General features: G+C 50.7%; 1 pseudogene across 1 annotated transcript; it reads left to right on the forward strand.

Annotated features, from left to right (window-relative positions):
- The first annotated feature begins 5,240 nt into the window (after positions 1-5,240).
- Positions 5,241-5,520, forward strand: LOC113891858 (annotated as a pseudogene). The gene has a single exon (XR_003510891.1). The product of XR_003510891.1 is annotated as an ATP synthase subunit e, mitochondrial pseudogene (transcript).
- Positions 5,521-12,653: the final 7,133 nt, after the last annotated feature.

Raw genomic sequence — 12,653 nt, forward strand, 5'->3', positions numbered from 1 at the left:
GGCCCAGGTCGTGGGGAGCATCATGCAGATTAGTGGGTACCCTAGGAGAAGGCCCTCTTGTCTGACTCTGATACAAGGATCCTTTCCAGAAGAATTTAGGGAGGGGATGCCATGTCCTTTTCTGCTTTCAGGACCTGAACCCCCACCTTCCTAGGTTGGAGGAAGGCGGGTATCTCAGGCTGCTCACCACCCCAACTTCCCTCTCCCAGATTCCATGGGTCTGAGGGCAGGATGTTGTCACAACTCAGCAGGTCCCTCCAGGGGCTGACAGCACAGAGCCCCACTGTCAAGGGTGCCCTGTGGTACTTGAGGCTGACCACATGGGGGTCCCAGAGCAGAGCCCCCCACCACTGATGCCTGGAAGTAAGAATACTCATCACTAGCTTTTGCGTACTTATCATGTATGTGCTGAATGCCCCACATACCGGGGCTCACACAGCTTCTAAGGTGGGTCCTGAGGAAGAGGTGGGCTCAGGAAGCACTGAGGCAGGAGATTGACATGGGCACAGCTGAGGTAGGAATGCTGGGTTCGGAGGCCTCTGGCCAAGAAGCAGCCCCTCAGAACACACGAGTGGGCACTGCCCTCCCTAATATCCTCAGGAGGGTCTTGGAAGCCCCGGAATGGCAAGTGGGAAGTGGGGTGTATTAAGGAGCTGCAATACTGACAACCTTCCCTCTGGTGGAGGTTTCCAAACCCCTGAAGGGTGACTAGGGCTGGAGACTGGTTCCTACTCTGCTACTAACCTGCTGTTAGCTTGGCGACGTCATACGTGCCACTTAGTCTCCGTGTTCTCAAAGGTAATATGGGGGACTGGTTTGGGGCAAATGAAACCACTAGTCATTTTTCCAAAATTTTTTTTTAGCATTAGAGCCTGGAAGCTTTTCCTTAAAGGAGATTTTCCTTGGGAACCTTTAGAACAATATATAAAAATGGAGTTGTGCTAACTGACGGCGGCGCGAGGGAGAAACCCGGGTCCTGATCAGCGTACAGTCTTGTGTCCGCCCTGGGAGGCTCGACAGTCTCTGGGTTTGGTATCTGTCGTGACAGCAACACCGCGGTCCTGACCCCGCCCCACGATGGTCCCTCGACCCCCACCGCGCATCCCTAGCTCAAGCAGGTGACCCCGCCTTCGCGCTGGCCCCTCCCGGGCTGTATTGCAGGTTTTGGACGGGGACAAACGCCCTAAGTCCCAGACCTGGAAAAGGAGTCGCTCGGCTCCAAGTCCCCGGGGAATCGGAGCTGAACTGTCCGGTTTTTTTCGTGCGTCCAGAACCCCTGCGGCTCGGAGCGGGGTGGGGAGGGGAGGAGACGGCAGGGAGCGGGGAGAGAGGACCGACAGGATCCGCCCGGTCTCCGGAGCCGCCCTCAGCCCCGCCCTCCGCGGAGCCTGCCCAGGGAACGCTGTTCCATCGCCCACGGCTGTGCCCGAGCACCTGCTGCTGCTGCTGCTAAGTCGCTTCAGTCGTGTCCGACTCTGTGCGACCCCATAGACGGCAGCCCACCAGGCTCCCCGGTCCCTGGGATTCTCCAGGCAAGAACACTGGAGTGGGTTGCCATTTCCTTCTCCAATGCATGAAAGTGAAAAGTGAAAGTGAAGTCGCTCAATTGTGTCCGACTCCTAGCGACCCCATGGACTGCAGCCTACCAGGCTCCTCCGTTCGTGGGGTACCCCTTAACATTTATGACAGTGTGTGTGGCCTCTGTGATATGAACCAGTAATATTTTAAATTTGCACGTTCTCTATTTATTTATCAAACGTAACTTTTTTTTAAAAAATACGGATTTTTTTTTTTTTTAATAGCAGGAAGTTGGAAACTGCCCATATGTCCTTAAGATGAGCTGGGTAAATAAAGGAACAAGCACAGGATGAAATATTGCAGTAACGAATTGTCATAGAATGTAATCTTCCCAAGAAGGAAAGGTTACTCTGTGAGAAAAGTGAGATACAAAATACGATATACAATATGGTCTCTCTCTCTCTCTTTAATTAAAATGCACGTTGGGAAAAGATGGAGGAAGCCTGCATTGGGTGGTGGCCCGCGGGTGGTGATATGTTGTTCTCTGTCTGCAGTTTAGGGGTTACTTCTGTGATGGAAAGATAGCGCACATTAGTTTTAAAAACGAATTAGCGAAAAGGGAAAAATATAAAAACCCAAAGAACCAAACAAATCCTGCCAAGCGGCACACCCCTGGGCCTGGCACTTCCATGGCTCTCCCTCCCTTTTTCCTAGGCTTCTCTGTCACTCAGGTAATTCGATCCTCCTGGTGAGGAGAGTCTCCATCTCATGGGCTCCTCTCTCTGAGACCAGCTGCGTTTCCTGGACCCAGGGCTCAGGGCTTAAGAGGGAGACGCTGGCTCAGTCTGTACAGCTAGCCCAGGTTGAGAGGAAAGTCCTCTGTTCCAACACGCACTGTGTCCAGAAGTTGAAGTGGGTCTGCAAGACCTGAGTTTGGGTGGTCCTGTCTGCCAAAGGCTTCCTCCCCTTTGGCTAGTTGTTCTGTAGGAAGACACTGGAGGTGGCTCCTGGTCTTCAGAGACAAAGAGGAGAAACTGGTATCAAGGCACTCCCATTTCCGTGTCCTGAACTCAAAGCTCTACATAGATCATTGAACTTAAGTCTAACATTCCTATGAGGTAGATGAGTTTTATTCCCATTTTGTAGATGAGGAAACTGAGGCTCACAGAGGTGAAGGAGCTTGTTTCAGGCAGCAGCAGCAGCCAAGAAAGCCAGAAGATGCTCCTAGCCGCTGGCAGGGCTCAGTCCTGGTCTCCCAGGCTTGTTCCAGTGGGGCCAGGTCTTAGCCCCTTTCCTGGGTCAGGAAGGCAGCAGGAGATCTCTTCTGCTCCTCCTTAGCTGAGCCCCTGGATGGGACAGATCTGACAAGGCCCTCTGCTCCCAGGCTCAGCCAGCCCTGCTGTAGGCGGGTGGGGACAGTGAGCCTGGCCATGGACAGGCTGTTCCTGCTACCTGCCCCTCATTGGGTACAGAATGGACTGTGTTCACCCCTTCAGGGCATGTGCCCAACTGCCCTTGGGGTTTTTTTTTTTTTTTTGTATTTTGGCTGCACTGCACATCATGCAGGATCTTAGTTCCTGGACCAAGGATCAAACCTGTGTCCCTTGTAGTGGAAGCATGGAGTCTTAACTACTGTACCACCAGGGAAGTCCCCCAGCTGCCCTTTGGATAGGCTCCAGCCTGTAGCGGGGTGAAGAAGGGTGTCTGGAGAGACTGGGCTGCGTGGCGGTGTGGCCTGAAGGCCCAGGTTTATACTCCTCACATTGCAGGGAGCCAGGCCTGATCCCCACGCGCCCTTCACCCCTCTGAGGTCTCACCTTCCCAGCTGTGTGGGCTGCCCTTTGGGATGTGTCTGTGCCCCAGGCTCTTAGTTGTGCTGACCAGAGTCACCTTGGAGGACAGAAGGGTATATGGGAGGGGGCCGAGGGGAGAACGTCTGAGACAGACAGCAGAGGACAGGAGAGCAAGAGTTGATCATGAGACAGCAGTGAGAGAGAAACAGAGCCAGCAAGAGCAGACATCAGAAAGATTCAGAGAGGGACGTCCCTGGTGGTCCAGAGACTAAGATATCACGCCTGAGATGCAGGAGGCTCGGGATTCGATCCCTGGTCAGGGAACTAGATCCCACATGCCACAACTGAGAGTTCCCATGTCGAAACTAAAAAGATCCTGCTTGCCACAACTTAAGGCAATGAAGACCTGGCGCAGCCAAATAAATAAATGAATATTTTTTTAAAAAGAAGAAGAAGAAAAGACTCAGAGAGACTGGTGGAAAATGCAGGAGGACCCCCACTGGGCCAGCAGCTTCAGGGACTGTGGCTACGGTGGAGAATGAGCCCAGGCACAGTTGACAGATTTAGCACATAGAAATATAAGATTCCCAGTCCAATTTCAATTTCTACAACCCAGATAATCACGATGGTGTGATCACTGACCTAGAGCCAGACATCCTGGAATGTGAAGTCAAGTGGGCCTTAGAAAGCATAACTACGAACAAAGCTAGTGGAGGTGATGGAATTCCAGTTGAGCTCTTTCAAATCCTGAAAGATGATGCTGTGAAAGTGCTGCACTCAATATGCCAGCAAATTTGGAAAACTCAGCAGTGGCCACAGGGCTGGAAAAAGCCAGTTTTCATTCCAATCCCAAAGAAAGGCAATGCCAAAGAATGCTCAAACTACTGCACAATTGCACTCATCTCACACGCTAGTAAAGTAATGCTCAAAATTCTCCAAGCCAGGCTTCAGCAATATGTGAACCGTGAACTTCCAGATGTTCAAGCTGGTTTTAGAAAAGGCAGAGGAACCAGAGATCAAATTGCGAACATCCGCTGGATCATGGAAAAAGCAAGAGAGTTCCAGAAAAACATCTATTTCTGCTTTATTGACTATGCCAAAGCCTTTGACTGTGTGGATCACAACAAGCTGTGGAAAATTCTGAAAGAGATGGGAATACCAGACCACCTAACCTGCCTCTTGAGAAATCTGTATGCAGGTCAGGAAGCAACAGTTAGAACTGGACATGGAACAACAGATTGGTTCCAAATAGGAAAAGGAGTGCGTCAAGGCTGTATATTGTCACCCTGCTTATTCAACTTATATGCAGAGTACATCATGAGAAATCCTGGGCTGGAAGAAGCACAAGCTGGAATCAAGATTGCTGGGAGAAATATCAATAACCTCAGATATGCAGGTGACACCACCCTTATGGTAGAAAGTGAAGAGGAACTAAAAAGCCTCTTGATGAAAGTGAAAGAGGAGAGTGAAAAAGTTGGCTTAAAGCTCAACATTCAGAAAACGAAGATCATGGCATCCGGTCCCATCACTTCATGGGAAATAGATGGGGAAACAGTGGAAACAGTGTCAGACTTTATTTTTCTGGGCTCCAAAATCACTGCAGATGGTGACTGCAGCCATGAAATTAAAAGACGCTTACTCTTTGGAAGGAAAGTTATGACCAACCTAGATAGCATATTCAAAAGCAAAGACATTACTTTGCCAACAAAGGTTCGTCTAGTCAAGGCTATGGTTTTTCCAGTGGTCATGTATGGATGTGAGAGTTGGACTGTGAAGAAGGCTGAGCACTGAAGAATTGATGCTTTTGAACTGTGGTGTTGGAGAAGACTCTTGAGAGTCCCTTGGACTGCAAGATCCAACCAGTCCATTCTGAAGGAGATTAGTCCTGGGATTTCTTTGGAAGGAATGATGCTAAAGCTGAAACTCCAAGGGTCACGGACAGTATGGTTCCGCCGGTGCAGGTCTCTCCGCTCATCAAGCTCGGCCGTTACTCCACCCTGTTCCTCGGCATGGCCTATGGCGCCAAGCGCTACAATTACCTGAAACCTCGGGCAGAAGAGGAGAAGAGGCTTGCAGCCGAGGAGAAGAGGAAGCGGGATGAGCAGAAGCGCATCGAGCGGGAGCTGGCGGAAGCCCAAGAGGATACCATATTGAAGTGAGCCTGCCCTTCTCCTGAGCAGTGTGGCTGAATAAAGTTTTCTGTGCTCTGTGAAAAAAAAAAAAAAAAAAGCTGAAACTCCAGTACTTTGGCCACCTCATGCGAAGAGTTGACTCATTGGAAAAGACTCTGATGCTGGGAGGGATTGGGGGCAGGAGGAGAAGGGGACGACAGAGGATGAGATGGCTGGATGGCATCACTGACTTTATGGACGTGAGTCTGGGTGAACTCTGGGAGTTGGTGATGGACAGGGAGGCCTAGCGTGCTGCGATTCATGGGGTTGCAAAGAGTCGGACACGACTGAGCGACTGAACTGAACTGAACTGAACTGAACTATGTGCTCAGTCGTGTCTGACTCTTTGCAACCACATGGACAGGCTCCTCTGTCCATTGGATTTTTCAGGCAAGAATACTGGAGTGGGTTGCCATTTCCTTCTCCAGGGGATCTTCCTGACCCAGGGGTCAAACCTGCGTCTCCTGTGTTTCCTGCATTGCAAGCAGATTCTTAACCTGCTGAGCCATCAGAGAAGCCCAGTTTCAAACAACAATGAATACTTTTTTTTTTTAAGTGTAAGTGTGTCCTATGGGATACAGTTGACCCTTGAACAACACAGGTTTGAACTGCATAAGTCTACCTACATGCAGATTTTTTTCAATAGTAAATATGACAGTACTACATCATCCGAAGTAGGTTGAATATCCTCAGAGAAACTCGGATGTAGAGGGCGGACTGCAAGTTTCAATTGGGTGAAGCATCCGCTCCCTTAATCCTCACCTTGTTTAAAAGTCACTGATTTGGGGACATATTTATACCAAAAAAATGATTAATTGTTATCAGAAATTCCAATGTGACTGGCCTTCTGGGTTTTAAATGGCAAATCTAAACCCAGGGTCTACATTTCCCTCAGCTGCCCAGGCCAGTCAGAAGGCATTTATTTGCCCCCTCTGGCCACTGACACCCATCCTCACACAGTCAGGAAGGGGACCCTCCCCGTCCTGTGACAAGCTCAATTTTGTGGAGGAGCTCAGATGGGCTGAGGTGGGTTCCTCAAGGGATGAATGGCAGAAGATGGTCTGGTCCAAGCACCCAGAGGATGCACAGCTTCTGCTCAGGGGCCCAGGCAGAGGGGGTGAGACCAGGGAGATCACCCAGCCCATGCCAGGCAGTCTCTTGGAACGAGCATAAAACACCTTAGCTGAAAGGGAGTTCCCACCCTGCTGAAGGGAGGAGCGTCTAGAGGCCCGGAGAGGCAGGTCTGGGTGCAGAGCCCAGCCCCTTCGGTCCCCAGGGTGGTGCTTTCCACTGGCATGTGGAATGTCGCTGCACCACTGTGGCCTGTGGCCATGACATATTACTGTCCCTCGAGGGGACCTGTGGGTGCTCAGTCGCTTCAGTCATGTCCAACTCTTTGCGACCCTAAGGACTATAGCCCACCAGGCTCCTCTGTCCATGGGATTCTCCGGGCAAGAATAATGGAGTATTGCCATTTCCTCCTCCAGGGGATCTTCCTGACCCAGGGATCAAACCCATGTCTCTTTACATCTCCTGCATTGGAGATGGATTCTTTACCACTGAGCCACCAGGAGAGCCCTCGAGGGGACTTAACATTTTCTATTTAACAAAACAAACTTCTCTCCCCACCTTTGTCTCATTTGAGGTGCACGGCCACCCTAGGTGCAGATGGAACCACCACACTGGACCTGTTGTTACAGATGCAGACACTGAAGTACATACAAGAAATTGCCCACAGTCTTTATTTTTCTTTTTTCCCTTAAAGATTTATTTATTTATGGTCGCACTGGGTCTTTGTTACTGTGTGAGGGCCTTCTCCAGTTGCAGCGAGCAGGGCCTGCTCTCCAGTTTTGGTGTGCAGGCTTCTCATTATGGTGGTTTCCTCTTGTTTCAGAGCATGGGCTCTCAGCACACAGGCTTCATGAGTTGCAGTGCGTGGGCTCACTTGTCTCAGCACATGGGCTTGGCAGTCCTGAAGCACGTGGGATCTCCTGGGACCAGGGATCGAACCTATGTTCCCTGTATTAGCAGGTGGATTCTTTCCCCCTGAGCCACCAGGGAAGCCCCAGAAACTAGCCCAAAATTCGTCCAGAGAGGTGGTGGTGGAGGTACAACCAGAACCAGAGCTGTCTCAGCTGGAGGCAAAGTGAGGAGCCCCAGGGCAACTTGTTACTAATTCTTCAGCCAGTCTGGGTAGGCACCCAGGGAAGTTACCTAGCTTCCACCAACAGAAACTCAAGTTCATAGGCATGCCTAAATGATGAAATACTTTGTGCTATTTGCAAACAATCCCCCACCCCGGAGAGTCTTGGAAGATTCCAATTCATCCAAGAAGGGACTCTGCAAACTTGAGTAAGATAACAGAGGTGCCTCCAGCAGCAACCCACCCCCACAGCCCCTTGCTGGCCAGTGGAGACCCCACCCCACCTTCTGCAAAGGTGGGGGCTGGCCTTGGAGCCCAAGACTCTGAACTCCCCGCTGCCTGCTCCGCTTGAATGGATGCCTTCTGGTCCTCCCCTGCACCTCAGCTTCCCCACCAGTGAAGTGGGTGGAGATACTCTGTCATCTCAGGCTCGCGGCGCCCAGAGAGATAGATGCCCCGTTTGATTACAAAGTGGATTAAGTCCTGGGTACTTGATACGGGTAATTCTAGCCTGTACATGGATAGTCTTGTTGAAAAGCAACCTCAGGTGGCCTTTCACCAGCCTCCCTGCCCCTCCCTTCAAGCCCCCATGGAATGGGTTCTGAAGGAAAGCGAGATGGCCGATAGGCTCCTCCTGGCGCTATGAGGTATCACTGTGGCTGTTCTTTCTCACAGAGGGCTCCTAGGACGACCCTGGGGGCTGGGCGCGCCTAAGCCAGGCAGGCCCCTGTTCCTGCACCATTCCTCCCAAGCTGACAGCTGGTCTTTCCCAAACAGGGCCATCATGACCAGACAATGGGCTCAGACCAGAGGACCAGTGTTCCTGCAGAACATGGGGAGGTGCTCAGGTGTCCAAACACATAACCCAAGCTCAGATCCAGCCTTTGGCCAAGACCCTCCTAATCCCCTGGGCATTCGGGTAAGAGGGAGAGTGTGAGCTGCCCTCTCACAGGGGAAGCTGCCACCCTGTTGCAAGACCACGCTTAGCCAGTTCCTCACAACACACATGGGAAGGACTGACTGGGAGCCCTGGAGGCAGTGCAGAGCTAAGTGTTCAGTCACCGCCATGGTAGCTGGTGGTTAGGTGTGCTTCCGTCTCCCTCCTTGTGTGAGGGTTCCACTGTTCTTTTCCTGTGCGGAGCACTTCTGCAGACTGTGGTTCATCATCTGCCCCTTTTAGAACAGGCCTCGAATAAACAAGTGCACACGTGACACGTGCCCAGTGGTTTTCAGGCAGCTGAAACCTGCCTTCCTGACGGGAATGGAGCAGCATTCCCGTCCCCACGACGGCCGCCGTCTCCCTTCCCAATAGCTGCTGCCCCGGCCTCTGGTGGCCGTGACCAGGCGAAGCCACAGACTGCAAATAGCTGCTGCGTGCAGACCAATGCCTGCACGGGCTGAAACAGTGGGGCTGGCCTCTCCAATTTCAAATGCATGGAAAGTCTCCTGGACTTTATACTTTGACGCAGAGTGACATTCTCCTTGGTTATGGCCAATGCCTAAATTCGGAGACACAGCTCCAAAAGAAAGTTGGAAACCTGTAATTTTTTTCAGATTGATTTTTATTGTGTATGGTTGCTTTACAATGTTGTGTTAGTTTCTACTGTACAGCAAGAGAGTGAATCAGCCACACATATACATGTGTGCATGCTAAGTTTCTTCAGTCACATCCAACTCTTTGCAAACCTATGGGCTGTAGCCCGCCAGGCTCCTCTGTCCATGGAATTCTCCAGGCAAGAATACTGGAGTGGTTTGCCATGCCCTCCTCCAGGGGAGCTTCTCGATCCAGAGATTGAACCTGAGTCTCTTATGTCTCCTGCATCAGCAGATGGGTTCTTCACCACTAGCACCAGCTGAGAAGCCCATACACATACATATGTCCCCTCTTTTGGGGATTTCCATCCCATTTATGTCACCACAGTGCAGTAAGTAGTCTCTGTGCTATACAGGAAGTTCTCATTAGTTGTCTAGTTTATACATAATACCAGTGGTGTGTATGTGTCAATCCCAATCTCCCAGTTCCTCCCACCACCCGCCCTTTCCCCCTTGGTATCCATACATCTGTCCTCTACCTTTGTGAAACTTCTAGTTTTGTGACCAGTATCTACCCTCACTGGCCAGATGGGGCCAAGGCCTGTAGGTCTGGAGCTCAGGATGTGGGGCTGCCTCCCTGCCTGCTGGAAGCCAGAGGTCTCTCTAGGAATATCCACACTCAGTCTCCCCACATACACGGACAGAGGGTCAGCATGGCACTCAGACAGACTTGGTTGGAGTCCTGGCCGCACCCCATCCTGGCTGAGTGGCCGGAATACTGAACCTCTCAAGCCACAGTTTTCTCACCCATAAAGTGGGCGTAATACCACTAACCTCACACAGCTACAAGGAGGAGGGTAAAGCACACACCCAATAAATGTAATTTCCCACCTCCTAGGTTTTTTTAAATAAATTACAGACCAGAAAAAGAAACCATATTCGTTAACAAATGCCATGTATATATTCAACAAACACTTAACAAGTGCCTACTATATGCAAGACAGTTACCATTAACACCTGAGCTCTGAGACAGTTGGCAGGGAACTGGGGGCGGGGGTGGTCCTGAGCTTACAGGTAGGAAGTACACACAGGGACGTGTAGCCTGTGTGGTCACAAGGCATTTTGTGTTTGGAATTTCATGTGGAAAATAGAAGTTTCACCAAATGTGACAAGAGTCTTCAGGAGGAATATCTTGGTTTTCTAACCTCTAGATTGAAGGCAACCTGAAGCAAGGTGTCCGGGGGTTTTGAGGCAAGGTCAAAACTACCATGTTAAGAGGATAGTTCTATGAACATGACTCAGCCAGAGCTAGCATGGGACTGGCTGAAACCTAGGCAGATGGCCTGAGTAAGCTCCTATTGCAGCCTCCAGTAGACCTGAGTGGGATGGAGTCAGTAGACCTGACTTCTGGGATCCCAACAGCCAGACATCTAGGGTTCAGCCCTGCCGCTTACTACTTGTGGGATGTCAGCAAACCACTCAGTCTCCCAGAGCCTCAGTGTCCTTACCGGTGGAACAAGATTGTCCTGAGAATCCGATGAGACGAAGTGTGTGACAGCTCTTTGTAAACAGCCAAGTGCCATTGTTGGGGCTGGGAGTAAGAAAACCCAGGGCTGAGACTTCATCTGCCCTCTTAGTGAGCTTGGAAAATGCACACTCTCAGCAAACCTCAGATCTTCCCATGCCACTGAGATCTGAGGGGAGAATTTTATAAGCCATGATCTATCCAATCTCAGTCAATCACTGGCCCAGGTGCCCCAGGATTCCCTGGGGGCTCCAAAGTGTTGGAGTCCTTCACTGTGGTACTTTACTCAGAACATTTCCTCAGCATAGACAACAGATTTGTGGTTGCCAATGGAGATGGGGGCGGGAGGTGGGGGGCGTGGAAGGGAGGGATGGATTGGGAGTTTGGGGTTGGCTGATGTGAACTAATATACAGAGAATGGATAAGCAACAGGTCCTGCTATATAGCACTGGGAACTATATTCTATATCCTATACTTAAACCATAATGGAAAAGAATATGAAAAGGAGTGACTGAATGAAGTCTCTCAGTCGTGTCCTACTCTTTGCGACCCCGTGGACTGTAGCCTCCCAGGCTCCTCTGTCCATGGGATTCTCCAGGCAAGAATACTGGAGTGGGTTGCCATTTGCTTAAACCATAATGGAAAAGAATATGAAAAGGAACGTATATATATTTATGTATTACTGAATTATTTGGCTGTATAGCAGGAATTAACACAACAGGGACTTCCCTGGCAGTCCAATGGTGAAGGTTCCACATTTCTAATGCCAGGGGCAGGGTTCGATCCTTGGTCAAGGAAGAATATATATTTTTACTTATATATTTGGCCGCACATGATCTTCCCTGTTCATTGCAGCATGTGGGATCTAGTTCCCTGACCAGGGATGGAACCTGGCCCCCCCTGCATCAGGGAAGTCCTGGGCAAGCGATTTTAAAGCAGGAAGATGTACTGCATGTTACACCTCCTCCAGGATAAGCCAGGGCCTGCTGGAGTCAAGGATGAAAAGAGTGGGCAGGGGTCTCTGTCCCATTCAGTGGCTGTCCTCGCCACCTACCCTCTGCCTGAAGAAGTCGCTAACCTGTGGAGCTGACTGACAACACTTACGTCCTTTCCCCCAAAGCCTGGTGGAATGGAGAGAACTGGGGTCATTGATGCTTAGAGGGAAAATGATAGGGGGTGGGGTGAGGACAGAGAGGGACCAGGACCAGGTCATTATTCACCATGTGTGCTTAAAGGGTTAGCATATGGCAGATAATGACCAGATGTTCTCTGTTAGTTCCAGATGGAGTCGGAGAAAAATGGCCTTCGTTGGTAGCATGAAAGATTTAGGTGAGATATGGTGATGAACTTCCTGAGAGAGTTCTTGAGAAAGTGGACACATGTGTCCACTCCTGCAGGTGCGTGTGTGTATGAAGGGGTGTGTGTGTGTCTTGTAAAACCAGAGTGGGAAGAGGGCACTGGGTCTACATAATTCCGTTCTCTGAAACACTTCAGGAATTCAAAAGACAAACCTCATTCTTAAATGAGCCTGGGTCCCTCTGGGCTGGGGACAGAGCGATGGACTCAGACCCTTTCTCTAGGTACCTTGGAGGGCAATTAGCTGGCTGATCCATCAGTAAGACCCCCTAAACCAGAAGTCTGTGGAGCCAGATGGGTACTTACTTCCACAGCCCGGCCCCCTCCCAGACGGCTCTGTGCACTCTCTTCCCCATTAGTGCAGAAAAGACCATCCATCACCAGCGGGATGGTGATGTCACAGCTGCAGGCCTCCGATCGCACAGGAAGATCGCTCCGGCCTCCTCGGAGGTGCTAAATCATTCATGGGGTAGAGAGCCCGGGTGACAGGAGATTTACTGCCTAGGAAACACTTCAGGGACGGGTGGAAATCAATTCTTTAAGAGACCCCATCAGCTAGCAGGTGGCCTAAGGCTGTGGCTTGGCCATGTGATGGGGACCCAATGAAGTGAGTC

Source organism: Bos indicus x Bos taurus, chromosome 4 (assembly GCF_003369695.1).
Source record: "Bos indicus x Bos taurus breed Angus x Brahman F1 hybrid chromosome 4, Bos_hybrid_MaternalHap_v2.0, whole genome shotgun sequence".
Classification (NCBI taxonomy): Eukaryota; Metazoa; Chordata; class Mammalia; order Artiodactyla; family Bovidae; genus Bos; species Bos indicus x Bos taurus.